At 44.6% G+C, this 20,000-nt stretch overlaps 1 protein-coding gene across 3 annotated transcripts in view; it reads left to right on the top strand.

Moving 5' to 3' along the window:
• Positions 1–20,000, top strand: part of P2RY6 (pyrimidinergic receptor P2Y6) — a 44,319-nt gene that overhangs the window by 16,555 nt on the left and 7,764 nt on the right. The window lies entirely within an intron of this gene.

The raw sequence follows: 20,000 nt of genomic DNA, 5'->3' as shown, positions 1-20,000 counted from the left end.
AGAAAAAAACAGAATTTTTGATGCTTAATTTCACAAAGGAAGAAAAAATCAAACCCAGAGGCTAGGTTGGAGAAGGCGAGATTTGGGATTGATACGTGTAAAAAAAAAGATATTGATCAGAAGTTAAAAGTGTAGATGTATTTTATTTACAGTATATTTTTGTCTTTTGCTGTCTTTATCTTTCCTGCTCTCATAACCTTCCTTCCTTTTCTTCCTTCCTTTCTTCCCTCCTTCTTCTCCTTTCTTCTTCAATTCCTCCTTCTTTCCTTTCCTTCCTTCCTCCCCTCTCTCCCTCCCTCTCTTCCCCTCTTCTTCCTTCCTTCCTTTCCTCTCCCTCCCTCCTCTCCCTCCCTCCTTCCCTTTTCTATCTCCCTTCCTACTTCACTTCCTTCTTCCTTTCTTCCCTCCTCTCCCTCTCTTCTTTCCCTCTTCTTCTTTCCTTCCTTCTTCAATTCCTCCTCCCTTCCTTTTCTGCCTTCTATCCCTCCTCTCCCTCCTTCCCTCTTCCTTCCTTCTTCACTTCCTCCTTCCTTTCTTCCCACCTCTCCCTCCCTTCCCTCTTATTCCTCCCTTTCTTCTTTCCCTTCCTTCCTTCTTCAATTCCTCCTTCCTTCCTTCCTCCCCTCTCCCTCCCTCCCTTCCCTCTTCTTCCTTCCTTCCTTCCTTCTCCCTCCCTCCTCTCCCTCCCTCCTTCCCTTTTCTTCCTTCCTTCTTCATTTCCTCCTTTCTTTCTTCCCTCCTCTCTCTCTCTTCTTTCCCTTTTCTTCCTTCCTTCCTTCTTCAATTCCTCCTCCTTTCCTTTTCTGCCTCCTCTCCCTCCCTCCTTCTTCTTCCTTCCTTCTTCACTTCCACCTTACTTTCTTCCCTCCTCTCCCTCCCTCCCTTCCCTCTTATTCCTCCCTTTCTTCTTTCCTTCCTTCCTTCTTCAATTCCTCCTTCCATTCCTTTCCTCTCCCTCTCTCCTCTCCCTCCCCCCTCACTCACTCTTCTTCCTTCCTTCCTCCTTTCTTTCCCTCCCACCCTTCCTCCCTCCCTCCCTTCCAAATTGAAATTGCTTTGCACTGTGGTAGAAGTGGCCCAGCCATCCATGCCCAGATCATGTCAGCGTGGAAGAAGAATAATCAAATATTTTTGATTAAAAATATTCCTGGAGCAGAAGGCAGAGTTTCGCACCTGGCAAGCATGCAAATGCATGCACATTTTCATCGCAATTTATCAGCCCTCCAGAGTTTACTCACATAGCTACGACTGTGCCAGCCCGCCACATAAATGATGACTTTGGCAGCGATCACCTGATAGATTCCCTGGCATTTATGCATTAGGAAGATTTAAAAGCTTTCTTCGAAAGCTCAGCTGGAGAGAAGGGAAAGGAGAGGAGGAAGGAAGGAAGGAGAGAAGAAAGAGAAGAAAGGGGTAGGAAGGAGGGAGGGAGGGAAGGAGGGAGGGAAGCAAGGAGGGAAGGAAGGAGAGAAGGAGAGAAGGAGGGAAGGAAGGAGGGAATGTAGGAGAGAAGGAAGGGGGAAGGAAGGAGGAAAGGAAGGGGGAAAGGAAGGAGAGAAGGAGAAAAGAAAGGAGGGAAGGAAGGAGGGAAGGAGAGAAGGAGGGAGGGAAGGAAGGGGAGTAGGAGAGAAGAAACGAGGGAAGGAAAGAGGGAGGGAGGGAAGAAGAAGTAGGACCGTTGTAAGATAAGATGGATCTATGGGAGGAAAGCAATCTTCAAGTATATTGTCATCAGTAGGGAAAAATTGTTATAAATACATATTATTAATAACAGTTATGAGATCATATAATTGTGAATGTATATATGAAATTGATAAAATAAAATAAATTATTTAAAAAAAAAAGAAAATAGCCACATTAGGAGCAAAAAAAATAAATAGAAAAGCTTCAGCTGAGGTCTGCTGTGCAGCAATGATTTCACAATGGAAATTCCCCATCGCTTGTGTGGTCATAATCCGAGGACTCCTGTATTAGGAGGAAAATGTATTTCTGGTTTATCACAGACACTCCAATTCAGCTCTGGCTGCCTTCCAGCACTTGGTGGAATAAGCCAAATTTCTTCTTGGTTTTCCACAACCTGTTGAGACTCTAGAAAAAAGTGGAGAGAAGAGCAACCAGGATGATGAGGGGACTGGAGGCTAAAACCTACGATGGACGGTTGCAGGAACTGGGCATGGCTGGTCTAGGGAAGAGAAGGACCAGGGGAGACAGGATAGCAGTCTTGCAATATCTGAGGGGCTGCCCCAGAGAGAGGAGGGGTCAACTTATTTTCCAAAGCACTCAAAGGCCAGAGAAGGAACAATGGATGGAAACTGACCAAGGAGAGATTCAACCTCCAAGTAGGAATTTTTTGACAGTGAGACCCATCAACCAAAGGAACAGAAGTTGCCTCCAGAAGTTGTGGGAGCTTCATCCCTGGAGGCTTTCAAGAAGAGACTGGACTGCCATCTGTCAGAAATGATGTAGGGTCTCCTGCTTGGGCAGTGGGGTTGGACTAGATGACATACAAGGTCCCTTCCAACTCTATTCATCTATATTCAATGGAACAGAAGTTGCATTTGGAAGTTGTGGGAGCTTCATCCCTGGAGGCTTTCAAGAAGAGACTGGTCTGCCCTCCATCAGAAATGGTGAAGGGTCTCCTGCTTGGGTAGTGGGGGTTGGGCTAGATGACCTCCAAGGTCCCTTCCAACTCTGTTCATCTATATTCAATGGAATAGTAGTTGCCTTTGGAAGTTGTGGGAGCTTCATCCCTGGAGGCTTTCAAGAAGAGACTGGACAGCCATCTGTCAGAAATGATGTAGGGTCTCCTGCTTGGCCCCTGGGGGGTTGGACTAGATGACCTCCAAGGTCCCTTCCAACTCTTGTTAATCTGTATTCTGTATCACTGGAAGCCTTTCAAGAAGAGAGTGGATTGCCGCCGATGGTGTAGGGTCTCCTGCTTGAGCAGGGGGTGGTGGTGGACTAGATGACCTCCGGGGGGTTCCCTTTCCAGCCCTAGGATTCTATCTTCTCTGCAAGGGATCCTCCATTCGTTTTCAAGGAGGACTTGGCTCCCGTCCGTCCGTCCGTCCCCCTTTCTCGTCTCTTGGCCAAGCCGGCTCTCCCTTAATGGAACCCTGGCAGGCGGGCAGCATCGGTCAATCAATCTGCTCTCTGCGTGGTGCAACCTGCCAGGGGGCCATAAACCGGATTGTTCGGCAGGCTGATTGTTCAGCTAATGCTTGCAAAGTGCTTGGGGGGGGGGAGGCCTTTTATCCCTCTCTTGGAGGAGGAGGAGGAGGAGGAGAGGGAGGGCATGCGTGTTTTAAAAGCCGCAAGGGAATGAGAAGGAACCTTCTGACAGTGAGAACCATCCACCGTTGCCTTCAGAAGTGTGGGATAAAGAGGAGGAAAGAGAAAGAAGAGAAGGGAAAGGAGGTGGGAAGAAAGAAGGAGAGAAGAAAGAGAAGAAACTGGGGGAGGAAGGAGGGAGGGAAGAGGAGAGGGTAGTAAAGAGGGAAAGAGGGAGGGAAAGAAAGAGAGAAGGAGAGTTGAAAGGAAGGAGGAAGGAGGGAGGAAAGGAGGGAGATTAAGAGAAAAGGAAGGAGGAGGGAAAGAGGAAGGGAAGGAGGGAAGGTATGTGAGAAGGAGGGGGGGACCGAGGGAGGGAAAGGAGGGGGAAGGAAAGGAGGAAAGGAGAAAAGAAAGGAGGGAAGGCAGGGGAGAAGGAAGTAAGGGGGGAGGGAAGAAAAGGGTATGGAAAAGAAGGAATGAGGGAAGAGAAGAGGGAAGGAAGGAATAAGATACCTAACCTTTGATGTTTATAATGATTTGATAGTATGGGAATATCTCGAAATGTAGTTGTATTGTTTTTACAAGTTATGGATGTTGTATTTTCTTTTTACCAATAAAATATTATTTAAAAAAAAAAAAGAAGTTGTGGGAGCTTCATCCCTGGAGGCTTTCAAGAAGAAACCGGACTGCCCTCCGTCAGAAACGGTGCAGGGTCTCCTGGCTTCGGCAGGGGTTGGACTAGATGACCTGCAAGGTCCCTTCCCACTCTCTTCATCTGTATTCAATGGAACAGAAGTTGCCTTCGGAGGTTGTGGAGCTTCATCCCTGGAGGCTTTCAAGAAGAGACTGGACTGCCCTCTGTCAGAAATGGTGTAGGGTCTCCTGCTTGGATGGGGGTTGGCATGGACTAGATGACCTTCCAAGGTCCCTTCCAACTCTGTTAATCTATATTCAGCGGAACAGAAGCCTTCAGCGATGCCAGTGAGCGAGAAGCAGGGAAGGGAGGGAGGGAGAATCAGGAACTAGAGAGGGGAATGCATTTGTGGGGTGCGTGGGGGGCATCTTTGGACTGCTGGTCCCTTTCAACCCGGAGCAGAGTTCTTCAGACTCAAGAAGGAAACTGAAGCAGAATAATCTCTTCTTTAAAACCTCCATTGAGAAGGAAGGAAGGAAGGAAGGAAGGAAGGAAGGAAGGAAGGAAGGAAGGAAGGAAGGAAGGAAGGAAAGGAAGGATAGCAGAATATCAGAGTTGGAAGGGACCTTGGAGGTCTTCTAGTCCAACTATATCATTCCGGACAAATGGTTGTCTAATCTCTTCTTAAAACCTCGAGTGATAAGGAAGGAAGGAAGGAAGGAAGGAAGGAAGGAAGGAAGGAAGGAAGGAAGGAAGGAAGGAAGGAAGGAAGGAAGGAAGGAAGGAAGGAAGGAAGGATAGCAGAATATCGAGGTTGGAAGGGACCTTGGAGGTCTTCTAGTCCAACTATATCATTCCGGACAAATGGTTGTCTAATCTCTTCTTTAAAACCTCGAGTGATAAGGAAGGAAGGAAGGAAGGAAGGAAGGAAGGAAGGAAGGGAGGGAGGGAGGGAGGGAGGAAGGAAGGATAGCAGATGACAGAATGGGAAGGGACCTTGGAGGTCTTCTAGTCCAACCCCCTGCTCAAGCAGGAGACCCTACACCATTCCAATCAAGAGGCCGTCCAATCTTTTCTTGTTAAAATCATCTTTCCCCCCCCCTCCCACCCCACCTCTCTCTCTTTCTATCTCACGTCCATTGGAATCTATTCATTTTCTTCCCCAAAAGTTTGATTCTTTTTTATAAAAACAAACAAACATTTATTTATTTGAACTTATTCCCTCCAAGCAGAGGAGTTTAGCACATTTAGCCCAGCAGCCTCTTGGCTGCCTCAATGGTTCTCATTGTGTTTTCGTTGGTTCTTGTTGTGTGTGTTTTTTTCTCTTAACTTTGTCGTGTCTCATTGTTTTAATTCTTTTTTTAATAATTTTTCATTTCTGTAAGCCGCCCGGAGTCCTTTGGGAGTGGGGCGGCCTAGAAATTAAATAATGAAATGAAATGCAATTCTCCTGTCGGGACCTTGTGGAAAAGCAAAAAAAAAAAGAGAGAATCCAATAATTAATTTTGAAAGCATCGATTTGCAGCGGGCCATGTTAGGACAATAAACTGTATTCCTGGTGGTCTGGTTTTAGTGGCATTCTTGGCGTCCCCCTGCACTCCTCCTTGTGGGCTCAGAAACCTTGTTTTTTGAGCAAAAGGCATTAAATTCCACGTTTCTTATAGAAGCTTAGAAATGTCTCGTGTATCATCCTTTGTAGCCGAAACTCCCTTCTGCATTTCTAAGAAGGTTTTTGTGTCGAAGGAAGCATTAGATAAGATTCTGGCCTGCAGAGCCGTAAATCGCCTTATTTGGTGAATTCCGTAATTTATTTGAAGGTCGAAGGAATCAAGATTTGCCCATTGGTCTGGCCACTTGTGAGCAGTTGTTGTTGCCACACACTTTCTGCGGGTCAGACGCAGCTAGAAAAGCCCAGTTGGGGCTTCCCCAGAAGGGAAAGGAGAGGAGGAAGGAAGGAAGGAGAGAAGAAAGAGAAGAAAGGGGGGCCGGAAGGAGGGAGGGAAGGAAGGAGGGAAGGAAGGAGAAGAAAGGAGGGAAGGAAGGAGGGAATGTAGGAGAGAAGGAAGGGGGAAGGAAGGAGGAAAGGAAGGGGAAAGGAAGGAGAGATGGAGAAAAGAAAGGAGGGAAGGAAGGAGGGAAGGAAGGAGGGAAGGAGAGAAGGAGGGAAGGGGAAGGAGGGAGGGAAGGAAGGAGAGAAGAAAGGAGGGAAGGAAGGAGGGAATGTAGGAGAGAAGGAAGGGGGGAAGGAAGGAAGAAAGGAAGGGGGAAAGGAAGGAGAGAAGGAGAAAAGAAAGGAGGGAAGGAAGGAAGGAAGGAGGGAAGGAAGGAGGGAAGGAAGGAGAGAAGGAGAAAAGAAAGGAGGGAAGGAAGGAGGGAAGGAAGGAGGGAAGGAGAGAAGGAGGGAAGGGGAAGGAGGGAGGGAAGGAAGGAGAGAAGGAGAGAAGAAAGGAGGGAAGGAAGGAGGGAATGTAGGAGAGAAGGAAGGGGGAAGGAAGGAAGAAAGGAAGGGGGAAAGGAAGGAGAGAAGGAGAAAAGAAAGGAGGGAAGGAAGGAAGGAAGGAGGGAAGGAAGGAGGGAAGGAAGGAGAGAAGGAGGGAAGGGGGAAGGAGGGAGGGAAGGAAGGAGGGAAGGAAGGGGAGTAGGAGGGAAGAAACGAGGAAGGAAAGAGGGAGGGAGGGAAGAAGAAGTAGGACCGTTGTAAGATAAGATGGATTTATGGGATGGTAAGAAAGCAATTTCAAGTATATTGTCAACTGTAGGGAAAAATTGATATAAATACATATTATTAATAACAGTTATGAGATCATATAATTGTGAATGTATATATGAAATTGATAAAATAAAATAAAAAAAGAAATGAAATAAAAAAAAAAAAGTAAAGCTCAGTTGTTGCACGATGGCAGTTAAAAATGCTCCCTCTTTTTTTTCTTCTTAAAAGGTTTCTTACTTGTCTCTAATATTTGCTGTCTGTGTGGTGGATGTGGAAGGCTGCCGGCCAGGAGAGAAATGATAAATCATCAACCTGCCTTCAGCCAAATCCTGTTTTTTTGGTTTTCCTTTCTCCTTTTTTTGCAAAATGGTTCAATGTTGTGAAAGAACACAGCTTTATACAACAGGGGGGGGGGGGGAGAGGTTCTCAGAGATAGGAAGTCAGACCATGACAGCAATTATCAATTCAGAATACAGCTGCGAGGGACCTTGGAGGTCTTCTAGTCTAACCCCCTGCTCAAGCAGGAAACTCTATACCATTTCAGACAACTGGCTGTCCAATCTCTTCTTAAAAACTTCCATTGTTGGCTCACACACAACTTCGGGTGGCAATTTCTGTTCCACTGGTTAATTGTTCTCACTGTCAGGAAATTTCTCCTCAGTTCTAAGTTGCTTCTCTCCTTGATTAGTTTCCATCCATTGCTTCTTGTTCTGCCCTCAGGTGCCTTGGAGGATAGCTTGACTCCCTCTTCTTTGTGGCAACCCCTGAGATATTGGAAGGCTGCTATCATGTCTCCCCTGGTCCTTCTTTCTATTAAACTAGACGTACCCAGTTCCTGCAACCGTTCTTCATATGTTTTAGCCTCCATGTTTGCCTCCGTTCATTCTTTCTTCTTCCTTTCTTTTTTTTTCATCTGGATTTTGCCCTTGATGCGAGGAATTTGGAAAGGAGCAGCAAATCTTTTAATCCTCCTTGCTGCAAGAATTTGGTTCCAAAACATTCCTTTGCTTTGATTTAATCGTTTGTGAGTTGCAATGGGATCTTCTTATCCCATCTCACTTTCTCAGCGCCAAGGCTGGCTTTGCAAAATCGAGGAATTCCAGAAGTTGTGAACATTCCAACCCTGGATGTTTTTAAGAAGAGAATGAACAACCATTTGCTTGAAGTGGTACAGGGCAGAGGCCTTCAAACTTGGTAACTTTAAGGCTTGTGGATTTCAACTCCCAGAATTCTCCAGCCAGCTTCCAATTCTCCTTCCAACTCTCTTAATCTATTCTATACATGGATAAGGTTGTCCTTTAAAAAAAGCAATTTCAGACAAATAACTATGACTGTGCAAATATGTGCAAATTTTAATCACAATCAGTCCTCCAGAGTTTACACTCAAATATCTATGATTGTGTGAATATGTGCAAATTTTAATCACAATCTGCCTTCCAGTTTACAAACATTTATGATTGTGCAAATGCATGCAAATTTTAATCACAATATTCCAGAGTTTACATTCAAATATATATGATTGTGCAAATGCGTGCAAATTTAATCACAATCTGTCTTCCAGAGTTTACACTCAAATATTTATGATTGTGCAAATGCGTGCAAATTTAATCACAATCTGTCTTCCAGAGTTTACACTGAAATATTTATGATTGTGCAAATGCGTGCAAATTTTAATCACAATCTGTCTTCCAATTTACACTCAAATATCTATCATTGTGCAAGTCCGTGCAAATTTTAATCACAACCAATCCTCCAAAGTTTACACTCAAATATCTATGATTGTGCAAATGCATGCAAGTTTTAATCACAATCTGTCTTCCAGAGTTTACACTCAAACATTTATGATTGTGCAAATGCATGCAAATTTTAATCACAATCTGTCTTCCAGAGTTTACACTCAAACATTTATGATTGTGCAAATGCATGCAAATTTTAATCACAGTCTGTCTTCCAGAGTTTACACTCAAATATCTATGATTGTGCAAATGCGTGCAAATTTTAATCACAATCTGTCTTCCAGAGTTCCATTTTTTTAGCATCCGACATGTGGCTAGGCCAGGATGAAAAACAAGTGTGAACTTTATACAAGCTTCTTTCCGTCTTCCCTAACTGGTTTCACTGGCCAGATTCCTTCAGTCACTAAGATAAAGTCGGTCTGGCGTCGTTTTATTATGAAGAAAAGGATAGAAAGGAGTTTAAAGGGGGGGGGGGGACTTAAACATTGACCAGCTGGTCCAAAAATGGAAAAAGGGGGGGGGGGAGACGATCCCAATGCCTCCGTTAGCCACGTCCACAGCAAATAAACTAACTTAAATCAGGATTAATTGTAATCAAATCTTATACAGGTAGTCCTCAATTTATGACCATAATCAGACCTGGCAGTTAAAACCACTGGAGGTTTTTCGGAAAAGAATGGATAACCGTTTGCCTGAAATGTTGTTCCGTTTCCCCCCCCCCCCCCCCCCTCAGCAGGGGGTTAGACTAGAGGACCTCCAAGGTCCCTTCCGGCTCTATTCTGAACTGAAAATTGCTGCCCGACTTCCTACCTCTGGGAAAACATTTCCCACCCCGTTGTTAAAAAACTGTGGGTTGGACTAGAAGACCTCCAAGGTCCCTTCCAACTCCGCTATTCTATTCTAACCTGCTACTTGATCAGAATTGGAATCCTAAGTTAAGAGGGGCGTAAAGGAAGTCCTCATGACGCCGAGCCCAGGTTTATAAACTTTTTGTCGCAGTGGTCATTAAGCGAAGCCTGCGGTCGTTAAGCGAATGCATTGAGTACTCCAGGCTGCTTTTGCGAGAAAAACAGAAATTAAATATTTTTCCCTGCAGTCCCTCATGAGACTGCTGACCCGTTGGATCTTCAGAATCTGGCCATCAGTATCTTTGGAGGGATCTGTCGTAACTTCAAACGGTCGCTAAGCAGCCAGTCATAAGTCAAGGACCACCTGATATTTTTTTTTAAAAAACCCCACAGATGGGAAGTAGATCGAGGACAGTCAGCTTTCTTCAGTCGTTGTGTTTGTGGAACACGCAAAGGCCTTGGGGGAGAGGTTTTTGTGTGGTGCGACACAATTTGTTGTGTTTTCTGTTCAGTTCTAGGAATAGGAAGATGTGGGATTGTGGGAAGGCTGCTTCTGCAATTCAATCCAGGGTGTAAAACAAGAGCAACAGAGGCATTTAAATCAGAGTTCCCCCAACTTGGCCACTTTAAGACAGTAGATTCGATCTTCCTAATTAGCCTCTTGTAAAACCAGATATTAAGGATATATTTCCGGTTCCACCACAAAACCGCGGTCGACTAAAGCGCGCTCGACGAAAGCGCGTACCTGACGTCATCACAGCGCGACGAAAACATCACGCTGTGAGCGGTAAAGTTAAAATTAACGCGAAAACCTTACCCTAACCCCCCCAAACCTAACCCTAAACCTAACCTTAACCTAACCCTAAACCTAACCCTTAACCTAACCCTTAACCTAACCCTAAACCTAACCCTAAACCTAACCCTAACCCTAACCCTAACCCTAACCCTAACCCTAACCCTAACCCTAACCCTAACCCTTAACCTAACCCTTAACCTAACCCTAAACCTAACCCTAAACCTAACCCTAAACCTAACCCTAAACCTAACCCTAAACCTAACCCTTAACCTAACCCTAAACCTAACCCTAAACCTAACCCTAAACCTAACCCTAAACCTAACCCTAAACCTAACCCTTAACCTAACCCTAAACCTAACCCTAAACCTTAACCTAACCCTTAACCTAACCCTAACCCTAAACCTAAACCTAACCCTTAACCTAACCCTTAAACTAACCCTAACCCTAAACCTAAACCTAACCCTTAACCTAACCCTTAACCTAACCCTAACCCTAAACCTAAACCTAACCCTTAACCTAACCCTTAAACTAACCCTTAACCTAACCCTTAACCTAACCCTAAACCTAACCCTTAACCTAACCCTAAACCTAACCCTTAACCTAACCCTTAACCTAACCCTTAACCTAACGCTAAACCTAACGCTAACCCTTAACCTAACCCTAAACCTAACCCTAACCCTAACGCTTAACCTAACCCTAACCCTAACCCTAACCCTAACCCTAACCCTTACCTTTATGTGAATCGGCTTGCTTTAATTTTATTTTAATTTTAATTTAATTTATTTTTAATTTTTTTCGTCGCGCTGCTGATGACGTCACGTACGCGCTTTCGTCGGGCGCACTTTAGTCTACCGCGGTTTTGTCGTGCCACGATATTTCCAGGGACGTCCTTCAGAAGGAGGGTCTGTGTAAGCAGGTGCATTGCGAAGAGTGAGGCTTTAATCGCAATGCATTTTGTAGATTTTTGCACAACCTACTATCCTTCCTTTGCAGGTGCCTCTTCTAAGCAGGGATCTGTAACTTCTCAGCTGCCCCGTTTCTCCGCTGAGCTTTCCAATAAAGCTTTTAAATCTTCCTAATCCACAAACAGCAGAGAATCTATCAGATCACCCCCAAAGCCATCATTTATATGGCGAGTTGGCAGAATCATAGATTCCAGAGTGTAAACTCTGGAAGACAGATTGTCATTAAAATTTGGATGCATTTGCACAATCATAAATATTTGAGTGTAAACTCTGGAAGACGGATTGTCATTAAAATGTGCACGTATTTGCACCATCAGATATTTGAGTGCAAATTCTGGAGGATTGATTGTGATTAAAATTTGGATGCATTTGCACAATCATAAATATTTGAGTGTAAACTGGGAGACAGAGTGTGATTAAAATGTGCACGTATTTGCACAATCATAGATATTTGAGTGCAAATTCTGGAAGACAGATTGTGATTAAAATTTGCATGCATTTGCACAATCATAAATATTTGAGTGTAAACTGGAAGACAGATTGTGATTAAAAATTGCATGCATTTGCACAATCATAAATATTTGAGTGTAAACTCTGGAAGATGGATTGTCATTAAAATGTGCACGTATTTGCACCATCATAGATATTTGAGTGCAAATTCTGGATGACAGATTGTGATTAAAATTTGCATGCATTTGCACAATCATAAATATTTGAGTGTAAACTGGGAAACAGATTGTGATTAAAATTTGCACGTATTTGCACAATCATAGATATTTGAGTGCAAATTCTGGAGGATTGATTGTGATTAAAATTTGGATGCATTTGCACAATCAGATTTTGGAGTGTAAATTGGAGGATTGATTGTGATTAAAATGTGGATGTATTTGCACAATCATAGATTTTGGAGTGTAAACTCTGGAGGATTGATAGATTGTGATGAAAATTGCAAAGATTTGCATACTTGCTGGGTGCAAAACTGTATACATACATACATACATACATACATACATACATACATACATACATACATATGTCATCATTATTAAACACACACACCACACACCACACACCTTCTGCACCCAGTCTCTTCCTCCACAGTTGTCAGAGCCTCCAATCTGTTTACCCAGCCCAACCATTGATCTGTTTACCAGACCCACAACTGACCCTGCTGATTTATTTACACAGTACCCGCCATTGATCTTAACCTCTTTACCTCTGTTGTGCAAATAGCAGAGTAACAGAGTTGAAAGGGACCTTGTAGATCATCTAGTCCAACCCCCTGCTCAAGCAAGAGACTCTAGTCTATTCCATCTCAGACAAAGGGTTGTCCAGTCTCTTCTTGAAAGCTTCAAGGGATGAAGCTCCCACAACCTCCCACAACCTTCCATTCCCTCGGTTGATTGTTCTCACTGTCAGAAAATTCCTCCTTATTTCCAGGTTGAATTTCTACCATGTTCAGTTTCCATCCATTGTTCCTTGTCTGGCTTTGTAGGTTGTAAGTTTGTAGGTTGTAGAGTTGTAGGTTGTAGGGTTTGTAGTTTGTAGAGTTGTAGAGTTGTAGGTTGTAAGGTTTATAGGTTGTAGGTTTGTAGGTTGTAGGGTTTGGGGTTGTAGGTTGTAGAGTTGTCGGTTGTAAGGTTTGTAGTTTATAGAGTTGTAGGTTGTAAGGTTTGTAGGTTGTAGAGTTGTAGGTTGTAGGGTTTGGGGTTGTAGGTTGTAGAGTTGTAGGTTGTAAGGTTTGTAGGTTTGTAGAGTTGTAGGTTGTAAGGTTTATAGGTTGTAGGTTGTAGGGTTTGGGGTTGTAGGTTGTAGAGTTGTCGGTTGTAAGGTTTGTAGTTTGTAGGTTTGTAGAGTTGTAGGTTGTAAGGTTTATAGGTTGTAGGTTGTAGGGTTTGGGGTTGTAGGTTGTAGGTTGTAGAGTTGTCGGTTGTAAGGTTTGTAGTTTGTAGGTTTGTAGAGTTGTAGGTTGTAAGGTTTATAGGTTGTAGGGTTGTAGGTTGTAAGGTTTGGGGTTGTAGGTTGTAGAGTTGTCGGTTGTAAGGTTTGTAGGTTTGTAGAGTTGTAGGTTATAAGGTTTATAGGTTGTAGGGTTGTAGGTTGTAGGGTTTGGGGTTGTAGGTTGTAGAGTTGTTGGTTGTAAGGTTTGTAGTTTGTAGTTTGTAGAGTTGTAGATGGTAAGATTTGTAGTTTGTAGGTTTGTAGAGTTGTAGGTTGTAAGGCTTATAGGTTGTAGGGTTGTAGGTTGTAGGGTTTGGGGTTGTAGGTTGTAGAGTTGTCGGTTGTAAGGTTTGTAGTTTGTAGTTTTGTAGAGTTGTAGATGGTAAGATTTGTAGTTTGTAGGTTTGTAGAGTTGTAGGTTGTAAGGTTTATAGGTTGTAGGGTTGTAGGGTTTGGGGTTGTAGGTTGTAGAGTTGTCGGTTGTAAGGTTTGTAGGTTGTAGGGTTGTAGGTTGTAGGGTTTGGGGTTGTAGGTTGTAGGGTTTGGGGTTGTAGGTTGTAGAGTTGTCGGTTGTAAGGTTTGTAGTTTGTAGTTTGTAGAGTTGTAGATGGTAAGATTTGTAGTTTGTAGGTTTGTAGAGTTGTAGGTTGTAAGGTTTATAGGTTGTAGGGTTGTAGGGTTTGGGGTTGTAGGTTGTAGAGTTGTCGGTTGTAAGGTTTGTAGGTTGTAGGGTTGTAGGTTGTAGGGTTTGGGGTTGTAGGTTGTAGGGTTTGGGGTTGTAGGTTGTAGAGTTGTCGGTTGTAAGGTTTGTAGTTTGTAGGTTGTAGAGTTGTAGATGGTAAGATTTGTAGTTTGTAGGTTTGTAGAGTTGTAGGTTGTAAGGTTTATAGGTTGTAGGGTTGTAGGGTTTGGGGTTGTAGGTTGTAGAGTTGTCGGTTGTAAGGTTTGTAGGTTGTAGGGTTGTAGGTTGTAGGGTTTGGGGTTGTAGGTTGTAGGGTTTGGGGTTGTAGGTTGTAGAGTTGTCGGTTGTAAGGTTTGTAGTTTGTAGGTTGTCCCTCCCTAGTCCTTCTTTTCCTGAAACTAGGTGCACCCAATTCTTGCAACCGTACTTTATGCGCTTTAGCCTCCAAATCCCCTAGGTAAAATACTCCGGGGTGCAAACACAGTGGAGATTACTGGATTACTGTTAATGGAAATGGGTTGTTGCACAAAGCCTCAGGGGCTCCAAATCTTCTGCAGGAGAGCCAACATCTCTGGGCTAAATGCATTCCTGGAACCCCCCCCATAAAAGGACGAGAAAGATTTGCTCATCCGAGCTTAAAGAAACAATTGATCTTTCTATGGAAAGTGGAGTATCGATTTCTCCACTGCTTTGTAGACATTTTGTTGGGACAATAAATTTACTCCCAGCCTTTTTCCATTGTGGATGTCCAAACCGGGTCAGCCAACAGAGTTTGACACCCCAAAACAAACAAGCATTGGCTCATTTCCACAAAGAACTGGACGGGTAGGTACTCCTTGACGTACGACCGTCCGAAGTTTGAACAGCACTGGAAAAAGCGACTTAGCACAATTTTTTTCACCATTGCGGTAACTCACGTGATTTACATCCAGGTGCTTGATAAGTCACTCATGTTTACAACGGTCGCACCCTTCCTCCCCCCATTACTACTACTACTACTACTACTACTGACCTTCTGACTGGCAAAGTTCACGGGGAAGCCGGATTCACTTAGCAACGGTGTTAGTGATGCAACAACTGCAGGGATTCAAGGGTTTGCTCTCTGTTTATGTACAAGTCGATTGCGTGTAGGGAGCAAAAAACCCGCTCCCTTCTAGCCTTGATGATGTTACCTAGTTGGGTCATTAAACGTCTGCAAGGAAACAGTTCAGCTCAGAGAGTACCAAGGACCCCACAGTTCAACCCTGAGCTACAAATATTGAATTCTGAGGTGTAACTGTTGTTCCTCTGATGGGTTGGCCTCAGACCTCCTCCTCTTCCTCCTCCTCAGAACAGAACAATAGTTGGAAGGAATCTTAGAGGTCTTCTAGTCCATTGCTCTGCTCAAGCAGGAGACCCTTCCTCCTCCTCCTAACAGAATAACACAACTGGAAGGAATCTTGAAGGTCTTCTAATCTAACCCGCTGTTCAAGCCAGAGACCCTTCCTTCCCCACCCCCACTACTACTACTACTACTACTACTACTACTACCACCACCACCACCACCACCAAAATAACAGAGTTGGAAGAAACCTTGGAGGTCTTCTAGTCCAACCCCTGCCCAAGAAGGGCACCCTTCCTCCTGCTCCTCCTCCTCCTTACAGAATAACACAGTTGGAAGGAGTCTTGGAGGTCTTAGTCCATCCTCCTGCTCAAGCAAGAGACCCTCCCCCCACTACTACTACTACTACTACTACTACTACTACTACTACTACTACTACTACTACCAGAATAAAACAGTTGGAAGGAGTCTTGGAGGTCTTCTAGTCCATCCCCCTGCTCAAGCAAAAGACCCCCCCCACTACTACTGCTGCTGCTGCTACTACTACTACTACTACTACTACTACTACCAGAATAACACATTGGAAGGAGTTTTGGAGGTCTTTTAGTCCACCCCCCTGCTCAAGCAAGAGACCCCACTACTACTACTACTACTACTACTACTACTACTACTACTACTACTACTACCACCACCACCACCACCACCACCACCAGAATAACACAGTTGGAAGGAGTCTTGGAAGTCTTCTAGTCCATCCCCCTGCTCAAGCAAGAGACCCTTCCTCCCCCCACTACTACTACTACTACTACTACTACTACCACCACCACTACCACCAGAATAACACAATTGGAAGGAATCTTGGAGGTCTTCTAGTCTAACTTGCTGCTCAAGCAAGAAATCACTACTACTACTACTACTACCACCACCACCACCACCACCACCACCACCACCACCAGAATAACGGAAGGTACTTTGGAAGTCTTCTAGTCCTACCCTCTGCTCAAGCAGGAGACCCTTCCTCCCCCTCTCCTCCTCCTCTCCTCCTCCTCCTCCTCTGCCAGCCCCACTCCCTTCTCTCCCTACTGAAAATGTTACCTAGTTGGGTCATGAAACATCTGCAAGAAAGCTTCCAAGCTCAGAAATCATAAAAAGGCCACCACAGTTCAGCCCTGAGCTACAAAGAGTCCATTCCGTGTGGTTGGATTTTACTCCCCCGAGATGTTGGCAACGGTCGTCTGGCCGTGCCTATTTGCTTGTGGGAGGCAGCCTTTGTTAAAGCATTCGGCCGTCAAAAGTCCCTCCGCGCTTTGCTGAAAGCAGCGCATTGTTGGATGGACGTGACCCGGCCTTCACCTCGGCCACGAGACCCGTGGCCGGCCCATCCCACGCAAGGATGCCTGTGTGACACAACAAGGCTGACCCACAAGGCCAGAGCAGAGCCATCAAAAGGACACCTCCAGCCTACAAACCCTTCCAGCTACGCAACGCTGCAACCCCAAGGGCCCGGATCTTCAAATCCCATCATCCCCAGCCCGCAGAGGAATTCGAACCGTTTGTCCTTGGAAGATGTTTTCCTGCTTCCCAAGCATTCCCGCAGCCTCGAAATCTCCAATTCCACATTTCCTTGCCCAAAAGTGAAAGAAAGAAGGAACAGCGGCTTCGTTTTTACATTTTCCAGCTGTGCTTCTTGTTACGATGTCTCGTTTGTGCACCAACACAGCTGTTTGTAAGGGCTGTTTGATCAGGGATGGCGAACCCTTTCGGCACCGAGTGCACAAACTAAGAACACACATGCATGTGTCTGTGTGCGCGCCACAGTGCCGGAAACACGAAGACCAGCTGGCCACTGTGCGCAGCTGGCCTTTGGGTTTCCAGGATGGGCATTCGTGCCAGCCAGCTGGTCTTCATGCGCACCAGAGCACTGGAAATCCGAAGACCACCTGGCTGGTGCGCGCATCGCTCTTTTTTTGGCTGTTGGGGGGGGGCGTTTTCAGGGCGGGTTTTTAGCCATTTTCAGGCTGGTTTTGGGGGCCGTTCCAGACTGTTTTTGCCCCCAAAATGGCCCATTTTGGGGGGTAGTGTTTGGTCTTTTTTCCTGATAAACAGCCGGTAAAACAACCTAGTTTTGGGCCATTTTCGTTTCTTTTTTATTATTATTATTAAAGAGTTTTAATAGATTTTACAATTGTATCCCCTTCCCCTTCCCTCACTCCACCCCAACCCTGCACCCCCTCCCCCCCCCAACCTCCCAGAGCAAATACAGGGTATAAACCAGAGGTGGGTTCCTACCTGTTCACACCTATTCGGTAGAACCGGTTCGTCAAATCTACCGAACCGGTTAGAAGAGGTTCCACCAGTGGACCCGGAAAGCAGGCCACACCTACAGAAGAGGTTCCAGAAATTTTTGAAACCCACCACTGCAACACACACACACACACACACACACACAGAGAGAGAGAGAGAGAGAGAGAGAGAGAGAGAGAGAGAGAGAGAGAGAGAGAGAGAGAGAGAGAGAGAGAGAGAGAGAGAGAGAAAGAATAGCAATAGCAGTAGACTTATATACCGCTTCATAGGCCTTTCAGGCCTCTCTAAGCGGTTTACAGAGAGTCAGCATATTGCCCCCAACAATCTGGGTCCTCATTTTACCTACCTCGGAAGGATGGAAGGCTGAGTCAACCCTGAGCCGGTGAGATTTGAACCGCTGACCTGCTGATCTAGCAGTAGCCTGCAGTGCTGCTTTTAACCACTGCGCCACCTTGGCTCTTCGAGGAAGAAAGGAAGAAATAAATAAAGAAAAAAGAAAGAAAAAGTGAGAGAGAGAGAGATGAAAGAAAAAAGGGACAGAGAGACAAAAGGAAGGGGAGAGAGAGAGAGAGAGAGAGAAAGGAAGAAATAAATAAAGAAAAAAGAAAGAAAGAAAAAGTGTGAGAGAGAGAGATGAAAGAAAAAAGGGACAGAGAGGCAAAAGGAAGGGGAGAGAGAGAGAGAAAGGAAGAAATAAATAAAGAAAAAAAAAGAAAAAGTGAGAGAGAGATGAAAGAAAAAAGGGACAGAGAGACAAAAGGAAGGGGAGAGAGAGAGAGAGAGAGATTTTGAAAAGTTTTTGAAACCCACCACTGGTATAAACATTTAGCAATCATACACTAAAATAAACTAACTAACTTTAGCATCGTACCTTCATTATACTTTAACTCCCCTTTTGTAAAGCTAACTTTAGATAAGTTGTGACATTCCTTGTTCATTCATTCATAAGCTATCTGGAAATTTCTTAGTCCCGTATTTATTTTGAATATAATCAATCCATCTTCTCCATTCCATCTTGTATTTCTCATCTGAATGGTCCTTGAGATATGCTGAGATTTTGGCCATCTCTGCTAAGTTTACTACTTTTAACGTCCATTCTTGAATAGTAGGCAATTCTCCCTTCTTCCAGTATTGCGCCACCAACAATCTTGCTGTCGTCGTTAAATTCAGAATCAAATTAGTCTCTATAGCTGTACAATCTGTAATTATATCTAACAAGAATAACTGAGGAGTAAACCTTATCCTCTTTTTAAGAATATTTTGAATAATCCACCATATTTTTATCCAGAATGCTTTGACTTTTTTTTATCAATTTCATATATACATTCACAATTATATGATCTCATAACTGTTATTAATAATATGTATTTATAATAATTTTTCCCTACAGTTGACAATATACTTGAAGATTGCTTTCTTACCATCCCATAGATCCATCTTATCTTACAACGGTCCTATTTCTTCTTCCCTCCTTCTCTCCTTCCCTCCTTCCTTCCCTCCTTCCTTCCTTCCCTCCTTTCTTTTCTCCTTCTCTCCTTCCTTTCCCCCTTCCTTTCCTCCTTCCTTCCCCCCTTCCTTCTCTCCTACATTCCCTCCTTCCTTCCCTCCTTTCTTCTCTCCTTCTCTCCTTCCTTCCCCCCTTCCTTCTCTCCTACATTCCCTCCTTCCTTCCCTCCTTTCTTCTCTCCTTCTCTCCTTCCTTCCCCCCTTCCTTCTCTCCTACATTCCCTCCTTCCTTCCCTCCTTTCTTCTCTCCTTCTCTCCTTCCTTCCCTCCTTCCTTCCCTCCTTCCTTCCCTCCTTCCTTCCCTCCTTCCTTCCCTCCTTGCTTCCCTCCCTCCTTCCTACCCCCCTTTCTTCTCTGCTTTGACTTTTTTACAAGTCCTCCATATATGATAATACTTAGCATCAACACAATCGCATCTCCAGCATTTAAATTGTAAATTCGGATACATACAAGCTAATTTTTGGGGATCTAAATGCCATCTATAAAACATCTTATAAAAATTCTCTCTCAGGTTTGTTTTGGACCATTTTCAAGTTGCTTTCAGGGCATTTATCGGGCCGTTTTCCAGCACTCCGGTGCCCCGTGAAGACCAGCATGCGTGCCGAAAACTAGAAGTGCATAGAGAGGTCTCTCCATGCCACCTCTGGTATCACGGTGGTAGATGGTCGTAACCCACAAAAAATGGATTAAGGCAGGAATCGGGCGAAGGAAGTTAGGTTGCGTGTGGGAGAGGATGCCCAGGCTCTCCTCGACTTACAGCCTCAGCGGAGCCACAGTTTGTTAAGCGAGACGTCGGTTAACTGAGTTCTGCCCCGTTTTACGACCTCTCCTGCCACCGTTGTTAAGCAAACGCCTGCAGTTGTTAAGTCAGGAACACGGTTGTTAAGTGAATCGGGCTTCCTGACTGACTTTGCTTGTCGGAAGGTTGCAAAAAGGGATCAGGTGACCCCCCCCCATCCCCACCCTCCATGACACTACAACCGTCATAAAAGTGAGTCAACTGTTAAGCATCCAAATTTTGATCATGTGACCGGGGGGGGGCGGATGCTGGAATGGTCATAACTGTGAAAAATGGTTATAAGACACTTTTCTTATCTGAAGTTCACAAAAAAACGGGATCTCATGACCCCAGGACACTTCAACCGTCATAAATGTGAGTCGACTGTTAAGCATCCAAATTTTGATCACGTGACTCCAAACGTTGTAAGTGTGAAAAATGGATCATACATCACTTTTTTCAACGCCATTGTAACTTTAATGGTCATTTGGCCACTAGGAACTGAC

The sequence above is a fragment of the Thamnophis sirtalis genome, unplaced genomic scaffold (genome assembly GCF_051295495.1).
Source record: "Thamnophis sirtalis isolate CommonGarterSnake01/CBP01778 unplaced genomic scaffold, rThaSir2_p1.2 scaffold_8, whole genome shotgun sequence".
In the NCBI taxonomy this organism is placed as follows: domain Eukaryota; kingdom Metazoa; phylum Chordata; class Lepidosauria; order Squamata; family Natricidae; genus Thamnophis; species Thamnophis sirtalis.
The sequence above is the reverse complement of the archived record's forward strand: the minus strand, read 5'-3'. Positions and strand labels throughout refer to the sequence as shown.